Genomic DNA, 15,209 nt, shown 5'->3' with positions numbered 1-15,209 from the left:
CTTCAAGGTAAAAACGGATCATGATAGCCTTAAATACTTTTTAGAACAAAGATTATCCTCTGAAGAGCAACAAAAGTGGGTCACAAAGATGTTGGGTTATGACTTTGAAATCATCTACAAAAAAGGGAAGCAAAATGTGGTGGCAGATGCACTCTCAAGAAAGGATGAGGATGTGGAAGCATTGTTGTGTGCCATTTCTATTATCCAACCAGATTGGATAAACGAAGCAAAGGAGGAATGGAAGAATGACGAAGAAGTGTGGGCACTTATTCGAAAGCTACAACAAGATTCCAGTACTTCTGATACATTTAGCTGGCAAAATGATTCGTTATGGTACAAAGATCGCTTATACCTCTGTAAGAATTCCCAGCTAAAACAAAAGATTCTTATGGAATTGCACACTTCTCCCTTAGGAGGGCACTCAGGATTTTTAAAAACTTACCACAGGGTTAAGAAGGAATTTTTTTGGGATGGCCTTAAATCAGATATTCAAAAGTTTGTGGCGGAATGTTTGGTTTGCCAACAAAATAAAGTTGAAACAATTAAGACACCGGGTCTATTACAACCTTTATCCATTCCAAGCCAACGTTGGGAGGAGGTTTCAATGGATTTTATCACAGGTTTACCCAAGTCTGAGGGAAAGAGTGTCATCATGGTGGTAGTTGACAGACTTACCAAGTATGCACACTTTTGTGCATTATCACATCCATTTAAAGCCAGTACAGTTTCTACTGCATTTATGGAAACAGTTCAAAAGCTACATGGAAACCCAAAGATTATTGTAAGTGACAGAGATCCCATTTTCACTGGAAATTTTTGGACATAATTATTTTCTTGTCTTGGTACTCAGTTAGCTCATAGCTCATCTTATCATCCTCAATCTGATGGGCAAACTGAGATAGTAAACAAATGTTTGGAAGGATATCTTCGTTGCTTTGTATCTGATAAACAGACACAATGGGTCAAATGGTTGCCTCTGGCTGAATGGTGGTATAACACTTCCTTCCATACAACAACAAAAATGACCCCATTTATGGCACTTTATGGGTATCAACCACCATCAATCACATCATATTTAAGAGAAAATTCTAAGGTTCAGGCAGTGGAACATCACATCGAACATCAACAACAAGTCCTCCAACTCTTAAAGGATAACCTCGTGTTGGCACAAAATAGAATGAAACAACAGGCAGATCAACATCGCAGTGAAAGAAGTTTTGATGTAGGTGATTGGGTATTCCTACGGCTACAACCATATAAGCAAATGTCCCTAAAGCAAGCTAAGAAGGATAATAAATTATCACCAAAGTATTATGGTCCGTACAAGGTGTTGGAAAAGATTGGTACTATGGCATACAAATTGGAGCTTCCTGCAGCTTCTCGATTGCACCCAGTTTTCCATGTTTCATGTTTAAAGAAGGTTATAGGCGACAAGCTCCCAGTTCAAACAATATTGCCAGAACTTGACGAGGAAGGAAAAATTATATTGGAACCGGAAGCAGTCACAGAAACAAGAACTCGACAGCTACGAAATCGATCAATTTCAGAGTATCTTATCAAGTGGAAGAACTTATCCGCTGAAGATTCCACATGGGAGGATGAGAATTTTATGCAGAAGTATCCAGAACTGCTCAAGCGTTGAGGACAACACTTTTTTGAAGGAGAGGGGCATGTTGGGTCCCTATAATACTAGTGATTACCCCATTACTATTGTAGTTATACCCCTTATTTATATTGTTGTGCCCCTATTACCCCCATATTGTTATTTCTATGCCCCATAGAATCCCTCTATTGTTATTTTTGTGGCTTTATATTATTATTGTTAGGTCGGCTGGATTATATTGTGACTCCTTAGACTCCTATATATAGAAAGGAGGTTTTGTCATTTGCATCATCCAAGAATTGTTCATTTATGTAATGTAAAGGAGGTTGCCCCCTCGAAGAGGCTGAATTCTAAGGCGTTGATCTTTCTTTTCTATCTTTTCTTGAGCTGGTTTCATAACAGACAACTTTATTGTATTGAGTTTTTACCCTCCTCCTATGAGCTTCATTGATTATGGTTGCATCTCAACGCTGCTCATTGAGATGTTCCAAATGAACGAGGCATTATTCGAGACTAGAAGTATCAGGAAGAATTTCAACAACTAGTTTAAGGGAAGGAATTTCACATTCCACAGGAAAAATGGATTCCAACCCATAAACTAGTTGAAAGGGAGTAAAACCAGTGGCAGTCTTAACTGACATTCGAGATGCTCAAAGTGCTAGATATAACATGATGTGCAATTTGGATCTAGCTTTGTTAATTGTCCTTTGCATGATGATTTTGAGGGATTTGTTCATGGCTTCAACCTGCCCATTTTCCTGAGAATAATACGGAGACAAATGCTCCTGTCGGAAACCCAACTTGAGAGCCAATTTAGACATCATTTGATTTTGGAAATGACTTCCATGGTCAGTGACGATCTCTTTAGGAATACCGAACCGGGAAATAATTTGATTGAAGAGAAATAAGGTTGTTGTTTCACCATCATTCTTGAAAGTAGGCATATCCTCAGCCCACTTAGTAAAGTATTCTACGAGTACTATGATATACTTGTGATTTCCTACTGAAGGCAAATTACAAGTAGTAAAATCAATACCCTACTTCGTGAAAGGACCGATGGTGATCACAGGGAAAGGTGGAGTTGGATGTGTGCGCATTTTCCAAGTATAAACCTGACAGGGATGGCATCTCTTGACCACTTCAATACAATCTTTGAAGACTGAAGGCCAAAAGTAGCCTTCACACAAAAAAATTTGGGTTGTTGCAAGCCTAGATAGATGACCATGACAAGCTCCACTGTGGCAATCATTAAGCACAGACTCAAATTATTCTAAGGTTAAACAATGTTTAAGTATTGAATCAACCCCGTGATGATATAAAGTTTCACCTATAATAATATAAATTTTAGCGAGGTGACGCAATTTTCTACGTTCATCCTTGGAAAAAGAGAGTGGAAACTTTGAAGTATCGATATATATAATAATATCCCCATACCAAGGATCTTTTGAGGAAATAAGAAACAAATGTTCATGAGGAAAAGCTTTTTCATAAATTATTTCTTCCTCACAAGGCAACTCTGAGATCAACTCTATAAATACTAAAAATTTCTTAGACTTAGCCGACATGAATTCAACGTTGAATTCCTCTAAAATGACAATCCATCTATTATATTTGCCCCCAATCACTCACCTACTAAGAACAAACTGAAATGGATTGACGATTGCTAAGACGAAAGTTTTTCAAAGTAGAATATAATGTTTAACCCACTGGATAGCATGGATAGCTTCTAAAGCTAGTTTCTAAATGGGAGAATAGCGCAGTTCAGGACCTACTAAGCCTCGAATCAAATAGTAGATTACATGCTCACATAAGGCATCATCTTCCTGAACCAGAACCATACCAATAGTTGGTTCTATTGCTGCGAGATACAAAAGGAAGTCTTTGCTATAATAAGGTGGAATCAACAAAGGAGCAAATGTTAAAGATTTTTTCAAAGCATCGAAAGAGAGTTGCACGAAATCATCCCATAGAAATGGGACCCCTTTCTTAAGCAATTTCATAAATCCTTTTGTGATCTCAGCATAATTGGCTATAAATCTCCTCAAGAAATTTGCTTTTCCTTAGAGGCTCTAAAGTTGAAGTATAGAGGACAGGGGAGGCAACTGAAGTATTGCCTCAACCTTAAAGGGATCTACACGAATCCCCTCAGTCGACACGATGAATCCAAAAAACCAACTGATGTGACGATGAAAACACACTTATTGGGATTCAACCAGATTCCGTTTTATGTAGCTGTCGATGGTCAGCTTGGTCAACCTAGCCATTTGGAAGATCTGCTCTCCCTATTTATTGGAAGCCTTGATTTGACTCCTCAACTTGTCCTGACGATGAACCACACTAGTTGGTTCAAAACGCATTGACAAAGGTTTTCTACATGTGATTTACGTTGAATCTCATCGTATAAATGTTATGGATCACAAAATCCTCAACTCAACAAAAAATGACATCGTTTAAAAATCAATTGAATATGTATAGGATGATCTATTCTCTTTCAAGAACGAGCAACTAAATCATCTAAATAAGCTTCAATAATGTGCTTGATATTGTGAAAAGCATATGACATGGCCCGCTGAAAAGTAGCTCCAGCATTTTTGAGGCCAAAAGGCATCTTTTTATACGCAAATGTACCCCAGGGACAAATAAAAGCTGTCTTATGCTGATCTTCTGGACGGATAGTAATTTGATTATAACCAGAAAATCTGTCCATAAATGAGAAAATTTCATTACCCACACATTCATAAATAATCTGATCAATAAAGGGTGTGGGGTAATTGTCCTTAGGACAAGCCTTATTTAGGTCCCTAAAGTCAATTCATACATAGATCGTTCCTTGCTTTTTGCCTATAGGGACTATATTAGAGACCCTCTTAGTTAAGGGAGCGAGGTATATGAAACCCGCCTTAAGCAACTTCTCAACTTCAGCTTTGATAGTGCTGATTTTCTAAGGTTTATCGGTGAAAGTTTTTTACAAATAGGTTTTGCATTTTCGTACACCTTGATCTCATTTTGGACTATAGATGGATCTATCCCAGGCATTTCCTCATAAGAATAAGGGAACACATCTCGAAACTCTTTAAAGAGATCAGTATAATTTTGAATTTCTTCAGGAGAACAATCAGCTCCAATGAAGACATTTTCAATGATGTTGGGATTCCTAGATATGTTCACTGGAATAGTTTGTGAAATAACAAACATGTTACCTTCAGCAGAAAACTGTGTTGGAGCCAAAGGGTTTAAAATTGCATGAACATCACTAGCAGATGAAGAACCGGACAAATTTGATTCAAATTCTTGCAAATGAGGGACGAAATATGAACGATGATGTAAATCATTCCATGGTCTTTCCACACCCGTCATTTCTTCTTCAGATGGAAAGACAATATCTAAGCAATCCAGAGCATAATTCGAATCTAGAGTCCCGACCGAGGCCACATCCCCATCCAACTCCTCTAGTGAAAAAGGAGTAGGATCAGAGTCTACAGTGTTAACAATAGACTGATAAGAAATTTCAACTGCAAACATAGGACATGCCATTCCACCTACCTTCCCCTCATCTAATGTGGTGATAGATGAGGGTAAGGGCCAAGGATCTGAAAAATAATAAGTTATAAATAACTTTCTTCGAGAAGGTGCCTTGGAGGATGAAATAACATTAATTCTAACTATATGAGCAGGAAAATCAAAGGTACCCATTAAGGAAGAGTACATTCCAACTCCTAAATTCTTTATAGGCTACTTGGGATCGTTCACCAACAGAACAATAGATTTAGAAGATTCATGGGAGTCACTTGGAGAATAATCCATTTGATCAACCTTCACAATTCTCCCTTCATGAAGAAAACAAAGGATGCGAAATAACGACGAAACAATAACATCCATATCATAAATCCAATTCCTACCTAAAATGAGATTGTAATATAGATTCACATCAACTATCTCTACTTCAATATTTACCACCTTACCCCCAACACAGACGGGAAAGGCTGGAATAATATGATGCGGTCTATGAGAATTACCATCAAATGATGTCAATAGAGTAGGTGAAGGAACAACCTGAGGTGATCCAATAGCTTTCCAACATGATATGGACATTATAAATGTGGAAGATCCCTGATTGACTACAATTCGAAAGATATTGGTATTTCGATATGTAGAATTAATCTGAAAATCCATATGATGTGGGAGTCTCTTCTTGATGTTCGACATATCGAATATAAGCACAAGAGAGTTTTTTGGATCAACTGCTCCAATCACACTGAGAAATGCACTCCTTTGTGCTGGCAATGACTGGGGTACCTCTAACGCCGACATAACACAAGGCCTATGAGTAAGATCTTCTACAATCGAGTAGTTCTAGGCTGCCTTAGCATTAGGGTTAATGGTCGACTGTTTTGAGGAGCCTTTCAGCATCCGAGGTATAGAGTCAACTACGGGCTTCTCGATATGGAGTGGCTCCAAAAAATTAGGAGTATACTTAGCCTTAGATGATTCTGATTCACCATAGTCACGTGACCGTGTAGCAACGTCAATATGTGAACTCATCATGTAAACATTTGATGTATTTTCCCCTTCCTGGTTGCCCCTAGTGGGGGTACTAGTACTAGAGTTTGTGCAACCAAGTAACTGATTCCCTTGGGGAAAAAGGGTTAGTTAGCACAACTTGGGAGCTATAAGACCCCTCCTGAACTAATAAGCGCTGAGCATATTGGATCTTAGGGAAAAGATGAGTCAAATGATATCCATTGCATAACTTGTATGGAAACTTTAATTTCTTCTTAGACTCTTTTTTACCCCCTCTAACATCATCACCGGGTTTGTTTGCATTAGCCTTCCCATCCTGATTCTTTTTCCTACCTTGTACTTTATTCTTCCCATCAGATTGTTGGTTTCCTTTGGGGTTAGAAGTTTGGACGACATTTATAGATGAAGGTTGAGAAGGCATATGCACTGATGGCGATGCCTGCATAGAAGAAGCAGTTTGTAAAGACAACTGCTGCAATTGATTTAGCAAGTTGGCCGTGTTAGCATCAATCGATCCGACTAGCCCATCGATGTGAGGACCTACCTTTGGCTTGGCTAAATCAACCTTGAACCTAGGAGCATTAGGCAAGATTTTCTGAAGAACCCCAAATTGAGAATATATAAGTTTTAACTGCTCGGCTCTAAAAATAGCCTACTCTTCGGTGAACACACCAGAGAGTGATACATCCTTAGAGATCTCGGGTTGTAAATATTTAAGAAACCATTCAAGAAGGAATTCTTGTGGAATATCGGCGTTAATGAGCCTCTTCCTTCTCCTCCATTCCTGGATATGATACGAAATATGGGTTTCTTCATCCTGGTGAAAATTAGCTAATAGCTCAGTTCCAACATCATAACGGATAGGCAACTGAAAATGGTTCAAAAATATCGTAGCCAAATCACCGAAAGAAGCGAAGGTTCCTCATGGGAGTTCGATGTACAACTTAGCTGCATGTCCAGTTAGGGTACGCTGGAATAATCTCAACCTAATTGAATCATCTATCAGGGAGTTTGACGAACACCATAAGTGGAAAGTGGTTATATGGTCACTTGCATCTTCACAAGTCTTCCCTTAAAATTTGGGTATATCTAATAGAAGTTTGGTTGGAATTGGAGGCTAGGTCGGGTTATACTTGATCAGATCATTAGTTAATTTGGATAGATTTGGCAAGTTTAACATTGCTAGGGAAGGTAATCATGGATGACCTTGAGGATTCCACCCTGTCTTGGCATAATTCCCAACATTCTGAAAAGAATACCCTGGATTTGTGAAGGAACCAAGTTGCCTGGAGTAATTTGTAGAAATATCTGAACCATAAGGGGATCCTTGTGGCCCAGAAAAAACCAGAGTTTGACCAAATCCTCTTAAAAAAATTCCATAACCAATGAAATTGTCCCCTAGAGAGGTGTTGAATGGAGCAGAGAGACCTTGATTAGGGTTCCATGCATGAGCATAGGGAGAAAAACTCTGGAATTCACTGATAGAAGAATATGCCATATTCCATTGTTGGCTGAAAGAGAATTGATTCCTGGCTCTAAGTCCACTAACAAGAGGGTTTGTCCATCCTTGGAAAGGATTATAACTTTGACCCGTGGAGGGAAAAGGTGCTGATCTTAAAGATGGGCTAGATTGTTGGATATGACCACTCCCAAAAGGGAAACTTTGAAAAGAATCTGACCCACTTGACATGGAAGTCATAGAGGTGGAGGAAGTAGATGGAAAACTTAATGGAACCGAAGGAATTGTGCTTGTTGGCATTCCAAACGAGATAAAACTAGTGCCAGAGGAAAAATCTTGGGTGCCCCCACTCGAATATGAAATGGAGCTAGAGCCAAATATTACAATGCTAGGAGTAACGGAAGGTATGGAAATCATTCCTCCTCCTTGACTGATACAGGAGTTTTCATGCTAGTAGAACTCATGGTGTAAGCCATGCTCCTAATAGTGATCATTGAAGGAAAATATTGAAATAGACATGGGCTCAAAGGCTTATCGGTCGGAGTCCCGACGTATAATAAAATGTATGGATGATTGAGAGGAAGAGGAGAATTAGGAGTCAAAAGGGACTCAGGAAGCTCTTCAACCTCAATAATGTCTTCTGACTGGAAGAGGACATTAGAAAGGACTAGAGTGTTCCTCTCCAACTCTCTACTTATACTAGATCTATTTTGCGAATCAATAACTTCACTCGGAGGATAAATCTTCGTTGTGTGTATTGTCACTAATTGGAATAACCAACAAAATTTCTCCTATTCCTTCAAGGAGAATGCTCAACGCTCGTAGGTGAAAGCCCACGAAGCCTCCTAGACTGACGAACTGGTCGATCAACCACTTTTAATTATCTTTAAGAGAACTAATTAACGACTCAAAAAAATTGTAAATCTAGGCCAACTAGGAGCAAAGAGCACTGTCTAAAATGTCCCTAAATATACAACCAATCAAACTAATTCCAAGTTTTCTGCTCTGGGTGATGAGGACCAAACATCAAAATACAAGAAAGTGAAAATCAAGGACCTTTCGAAAATAGTCCAGGGTAATGACAACCCAGGCCTACTAGCGAAGGTAACATAAATAGTTACGCTGACCTCCAAACAAAATCCTTTGCCGGTGCAAGCACCCAATCTTCGTAAGGGTACCCTCCAGAAGTATTGATGAATGTGATGCAATGACTGCCTCAGGTGCCACATGATTCCCCTCCGCAACCACCTATGTGATCCCTAGGAACGACAACTATGGGCACCAGATCGTATTAAAAGCTGGGAGGAACAGTCTCGGGGCGCGATCCAACAAGTAGGAGAGGGGGTATCTCTCATCCTCATCTTCACTCTCCCTCATGTTTGACTCCCAGTCACGGAGCTTTCTCGATCTTTCTAACAACACTAGATTTCACTCATTATTCAACTTTAATGTTTGATGGTTTGAGTGGCCTTGGAGAGTTAACTCTCCACTCACCTATTCCAAGGCCCTAAAGAACTTAAAATTCTTGGTGTTGTTAATGAAAAATTAAAAAGTTTTAGTTCTTTTTATTAAATCACTTGATTTTAGAGGGTTTTTCTTTAAGCCAAAGGTATAATGAGAGTGAAACTTATGATGTATATGCATGCAGTTATTTTCCTTCGATGAAAAGGGATTTCTATGTGGTTCTATTTATTTATATTTATATTTATATTTATTTATTATTATTATTATATATATATATATATATTTTCAGAAACACTCCACACACTCAAAATCTAAAAAGACTAAGAATTCTTATGATGCAAACTAACCTAATGCAAATTTAAATGATGATGCAAGATCCTATGAATACTCATATGATAAGAAAATGTGCTTCTTTATAAGATCAATAAGCCAACTTGACAATAAAGAGGGCAAAAATTTAATAACAAATTTCCCTCAAAACCAAGCAAAACAAATTGAAAAAGTTCACAATTTCTAAAAAACAAAACAAAAGAAACCAAAAAAACAAAAGCTTGGAAAGAAAAAAAAAGGCAAAAGCTATGTTTTTGTCTTTTTCTTTTAAATACCCAAAGAAATATTCTAGGTCACAAAAAGACTACTAAACTTCAAAGATTAAGAAACAAGCACAAAGAGTCCCTAAACTTCGTAAGTTATACAACTCATCAATAAAATGAAACTTGAAACGAGAAAGGACTAAAAACTTGCACAAACTGATCTGAATAGCAGTGAAAGACTTCAGAAAACTGACAAAATGTCAAGAAAGACTCTCAAGATTGACAAAGAGACACTCAAAAATCATGAAAAACAACAAGGTCAACCAAAAGGGAAAGCAAAGCAAAGAAATTTTAAATTTGGGCTATAAATGAAATTGAAACCAATTTCTTGTTCTGGAAATCCAAAACATCCAAGAACTTCAGATAGAAGCCTTGAACCCAATACACAAACCAAAACCTTACTAAAAAAGAAACCCTAGGCCAACTAGGTTTTTCACTGAGAAGGAGATTCGAAATTGAAAACTTATAAGAGAACAATGTTCTGCAGGCAGTGTATGACCAAAAAATAGCATAAGTCATTAGGCAACAGACCTAATTGGGCAAAATATTTTGAAAAAACAATTCAAAATTATGTATACATGACTATGTAAAGACACAAAGGCGTGTACATGTTTTTTAAACATAGGAAACTTGCGTATACGCGAGTCTATTTGAGGAAAATAGTGTGTATACGCGATTGTAGCCCAAGAAAAATGCGTATAAAAAACTCAATCAAGAAAAAAAGAAATCAAGGCCTGGTCCAAAAGATCAAACTTGATGCCTGGGAAGATAATAAGTCAATGACACTTTAAAAACAAGAAAGCAAGAAAACAAACCTTGATCAAGAACAAACAACCCAAACTAGGAAAAATAAGAATGTTTTCCCCAGTGGAGTCGCTAATTATGTTGCAGGTGGAAACACCCTAGGGTGTTGGGTTGAAAACCCCAACAGAGTGAAGGGCATACAAAATAAATAAATGTGTAGACAAATAGTCTAAATGCTTAAACTACTGAAGTGGGAAGAGGTGGTATTACCTAGAGGTCCTACATTTGGGGTCAATCCCGCAGGGTCCAAACCCTTTGCTCCTTCCGATGCCTTTAAAACTTGTAACCTATCCAAGAAAAGCATATACAACAACTGTAACAAAAAGCATGTTCATGATATATGTGTTAGATCATATAAGAAAATGAGCAATTGAGCATTAATATAAGATTTATAAGCAAATCACAACATGGATCAATGCTTAAACATGATAAATATCAAGAACAAAACAACATTTCTTTATTGATTTAAGCTAAATGAAAGGTGGAAAACTACAACCCGAGTCTTCCTCTAGCTCCAAGTAGAAACGTCCTCTGGATCCATCTTGTCTCAGCCTCAACAATCTTCCTCCATCGATACACACAAGGATGTCATAAGAAGGATGAAGGACATCTCAAAAGAGGAAACAAAGGTTTCCTATAACTTGGGAGTGCAGGAGGCACAGGGATTTATTTAGACTCAATCAGGGATCAATCAACTATAATACGAATATCTCATCTCTTCTCCCGTTAGGCCTTCCCATGGAGGGTTATTTATACTTCTCCAAATTAGTTTTTCCAGTTGGGAAACAGTTGGGCCATGGGCTATAGTAGGTGAGTAATAGGTAAAACCCGTAAACTCCACCCGAATTTAAGGAGATTATTTATTTTTTAGTGTTTTAACACATATACGTGGATTGGGTATATATTGACCCACGTGTACATGCTTTTAACACAGGGCAAAGTAGCGTATGGGAAGTAAAAAATTGTTTTTTAGAATTTGGACCAAGTTTGGAAAGGAAGGGTTGCCTTAGGCCATAACCAAAGCATCAAATCTACAAAGAGTGGTAATTTGTGCTATAACAACAAGCAAATCCATCAGAGTACTGACTAGGCTTGCTTGCAGTAGAGAAATGTTTGTGTATTTGAAGTGACTCTGTCGGGGTACTCTCTAGGCTTGCTGACAGCAGAGCAACACCAGAGATGAAAACCAAGACTCTAATAGTTTTGTTTCACTTGTGTATCTATATACTCCTCATACCCAATCGAAGCAACTGAATATTTGACTTGTCCTTGTGAGTGTGTCATCAATGACGAGAGTGGTAGGGACTATATCTTTTGTAACAACCTTGGTTAAAAATCCATGTAAAAAATATATAAGACCATGGTCATGGGTCATGTATTCCATGTTGAATGGTGGGAAAAACATCCTAGTTGGTGTTCATTTTGATTATTATGGCTAAGGAAATTGGAAAAGTCAATGACAAAGGCTTTAGAAGGGCAAATGGAAATTTTGGAACATTTAGTTATGAAAATAATGGAAATTAGGAGAAAAGGAAGGTGAAAAGTCACATGTTGCATGTGAGGAGGAAATTGAAGAAAAATAGTGGAAAATGAAGAAAATAGAGTTCTCAATGATAAAAAGGCTTATGAGGATCAATTGGTAATATTTTGATGGGTTTTGGTGGAGCTCTCTCATCATTATCTCTCTCTCACTCATAGACACTTAGAGTTTTCTTGGAGCACTCTTGGAGGGTGTGGCATAATTAGATTTTTGGAGCAAGAAGGCAAAGGAAGAGAAGGAAAGCATAAGATGACATCGGGATCATAAACTACAACGGGTTTGGCTTGTAGATATTGAGTTGCATGTATGTTTTCCTCACTATTTTTGGCATGCATGGAATATGCATGTGGTTTATTGGTCATGATTTGTCATTGGCATGGAGGATTGCCTAGATTGACAGTGGATTTTCCTAGCCTTGTCATTTCCTGAATAACCATGGTGATTGTGGATTTATTTCCTCATTTTGTTTTGGTTAGTTCTCATGTTTCCTTAGCTTGGGTTGATTTACTAGTTCCTGGAGCCTTGGTTGGACAAATACTCTAGAGCCTTGTAACAACTTAGGTTGAGTTACTAGTCCCAGAGCCTTGGTTGGACAAATGCTCAGGAGCCCTAGGTGGGTTGAGTTACTAGTCTTGGAGCCTTGGTTGGACAAATTCTCTAGAGCCCAGTATCAGCTGTGGGTTGAGTTACTAGTCCTAGAGCCTTGGTTGAAACAAACGCTCTAGAGGCTTGGAAGGCTTGGATAGAGACCAATCTGATGATGGTTTTGTGATGTCCGACCGTGAGGTGGAATCACTGTTTGATGGGTTGAGGTGGTTGTCCTATGGAAGCCTAGGATGGTTTTGGATTGATGTGTGTTATGAGATCCCACATTCATGCTTGGAATATGGCATGTGGGTGAATGGATGAAGAGATATTTGGCTCAACCATTTGACGGTCGGTTGGAACATGGTAGTCCCATCCTGGGCATGGATTTTTCATCATCAATATGTGGTTATTTCTCCTTGTATTTCTATGAGTATTATATTGGTTTATATGTGGATCATATGGTTGTGATTTCCTTGGTATTTCTGTTGCTATTATGCTGGTTATGTATTATGTATGGATCTCATCATGTTTTTACTTGTAAATGAATGAACAATGTATCGATGACCTAATGGATGAAACTGCAGCTAATGTATTGAGGCATCAATTCTTCTTAGCAATTATTAGATGAGTATGAGACCTCTATGCTTAGATATGTTGTTCACACCTGTAGATTACATATTTGTGATATGTTTTACGAAATTCCTATCATGGCTAGTAGGGGTCTAGTCAAGGGCTTGTTCAAGTATTTTCATTTGCATCATTGTTTCATTATTATATTTTTGTTCGGAAGGTGTCAATAAATTCTAGGCAGTGATCTGGGCTCTGGGCCTGAAAAAGTGGCTCAAATATCAGGGACGTTGGCACACCACTAAGAAAAATAATCCCTAGACGTTGGCATGCCTTGTCATGAGAGCGTCCAGAGCCTCCTAGACACTGTCAGACCCATAACATGGGATCATGTATAGGTCAAGAGGTCTAAAATCTCAGTGGGACTCAAGGGTTGGTTACTAGAAGTGTTGGGATGGTTCTTAGGGGCCGTGTAACTAATGTGGAAGGTCTGTATGATGTATTTCTATCAATTCCATTTCCTTAAGGTCACCTACGAGGTTGAATCCAATCACAGTAGACTCTCATCACATGTTTACCCCTATTGGCCATTTACTTTGGTAGATGTGGGAGGAGGGTGTTATAGAGTGGTATCAGAGCATGGTTCACCCCTCGGAATGGATGGGCGGTGTGTTGGTCATGCATTCATGTCAGTTGCATATGTGTTCCTTAGGCTTGTAGTCCATGTGCTTGTTGTATTTGCACTGTGTTGATCATGGTTTTAGTGATGTGGCCATGTGAAGGTTGATGGTGTTGTTGTGGGATTTGTCGTCATGAGTGTATGGTTGTATATGCATTGGTTATGCATGTCGATGTTTATATGTTGTTATGCATGCATTTTCATGGTGAAGGCTATTGTGCATGAGGTCATGTATGCAATTATGTCAAAATGATGAAATTGGTATGTTAGGATGCTAATGTGTTGGCTGGGATAGAGCAGGAGATGCAGAGCATCGAAGTCAAGTTGCAACATTGGACCTCAAGGAAAGAGTACATCCTCATACATGTATTATAGGTTTGGCATGCAGGTATGTTAGTTAATGGATTGTTATATGCACTAGGGTTATATACATTAGGTTTATGTACATGTCTATTGATGTTATGGGTACATACATGATAGATGCTAGTTGATTAGTGTAGTCATATACACATGTGTCGGATAGTCATGAATGATATTAACCTGTGGTTTTATGCATTTCTATTATTGTTTTATGTTAGATAACTTGATGATTAGGTTATATGTTGTTGATGAACATGATATATAACTTCTTGTAGTTATATTCTATTAACTTGGTGATTAGGGTTATTACATTAAGATCTTGATAATATATGTATCATACTAATTTGGATTAGTCTATGCAAATGGTTAGGGTTATGACATTCAGGTATGAGTTAATATGTTGTGATATTATGTCATACTAATCTAAATTGAGCATACATATATGATTATTATGTAAGAATGATAATTGGTTATGAGTTTATGATGTGAACATGTTAGTTAGTTATTATTATGGATATCATGACCTTATTTATGTTTGAGTTGATATGTTGTGAAATTATATCGTCCTAATCTGGATTGATTGTGCAAACAAGATAACCTCCCTTGAGATACATTAAGGTATGAGTTTGATTATGTCATATATTTGGTGCTTTACTGTTTGATTATGTTGTCTATTTGGTGTTTGAGTGTTTGATGTCTATTATGCTATCTAGTTGATTTATCTAACATGGTACATTTATAGTTTGTTTGAATGTTTGATTAATTGCATAATATGCATATGTGTCTATAAGATTGCATGAAGAAATGATCTTCTTTTAAGATGATTGTATTAACAAATATGTGTTGATATAGCTGACATGTACTTGAGTGTAATAGGTGATAGTTGTAGCATTATGTCTAATGACTATGAGTTGAATATCGATTATGACACGATTGTTAGCCTTGGTAAAGGTTGATTTCAAATTGATAGATATGATTGTCTTGATATTTGGAACATGTGGTTGATGTGTGTAAACAATTGTAGGAAACAT

Source organism: Pinus tabuliformis, chromosome 5_1 (assembly GCF_031772625.1).
Source record: "Pinus tabuliformis cultivar Carrire ecotype Pingquan chromosome 5_1, CPIR1, whole genome shotgun sequence".
In the NCBI taxonomy this organism is placed as follows: domain Eukaryota; kingdom Viridiplantae; phylum Streptophyta; class Pinopsida; order Pinales; family Pinaceae; genus Pinus; species Pinus tabuliformis.
This window is presented reverse-complemented; position numbering follows the sequence as displayed.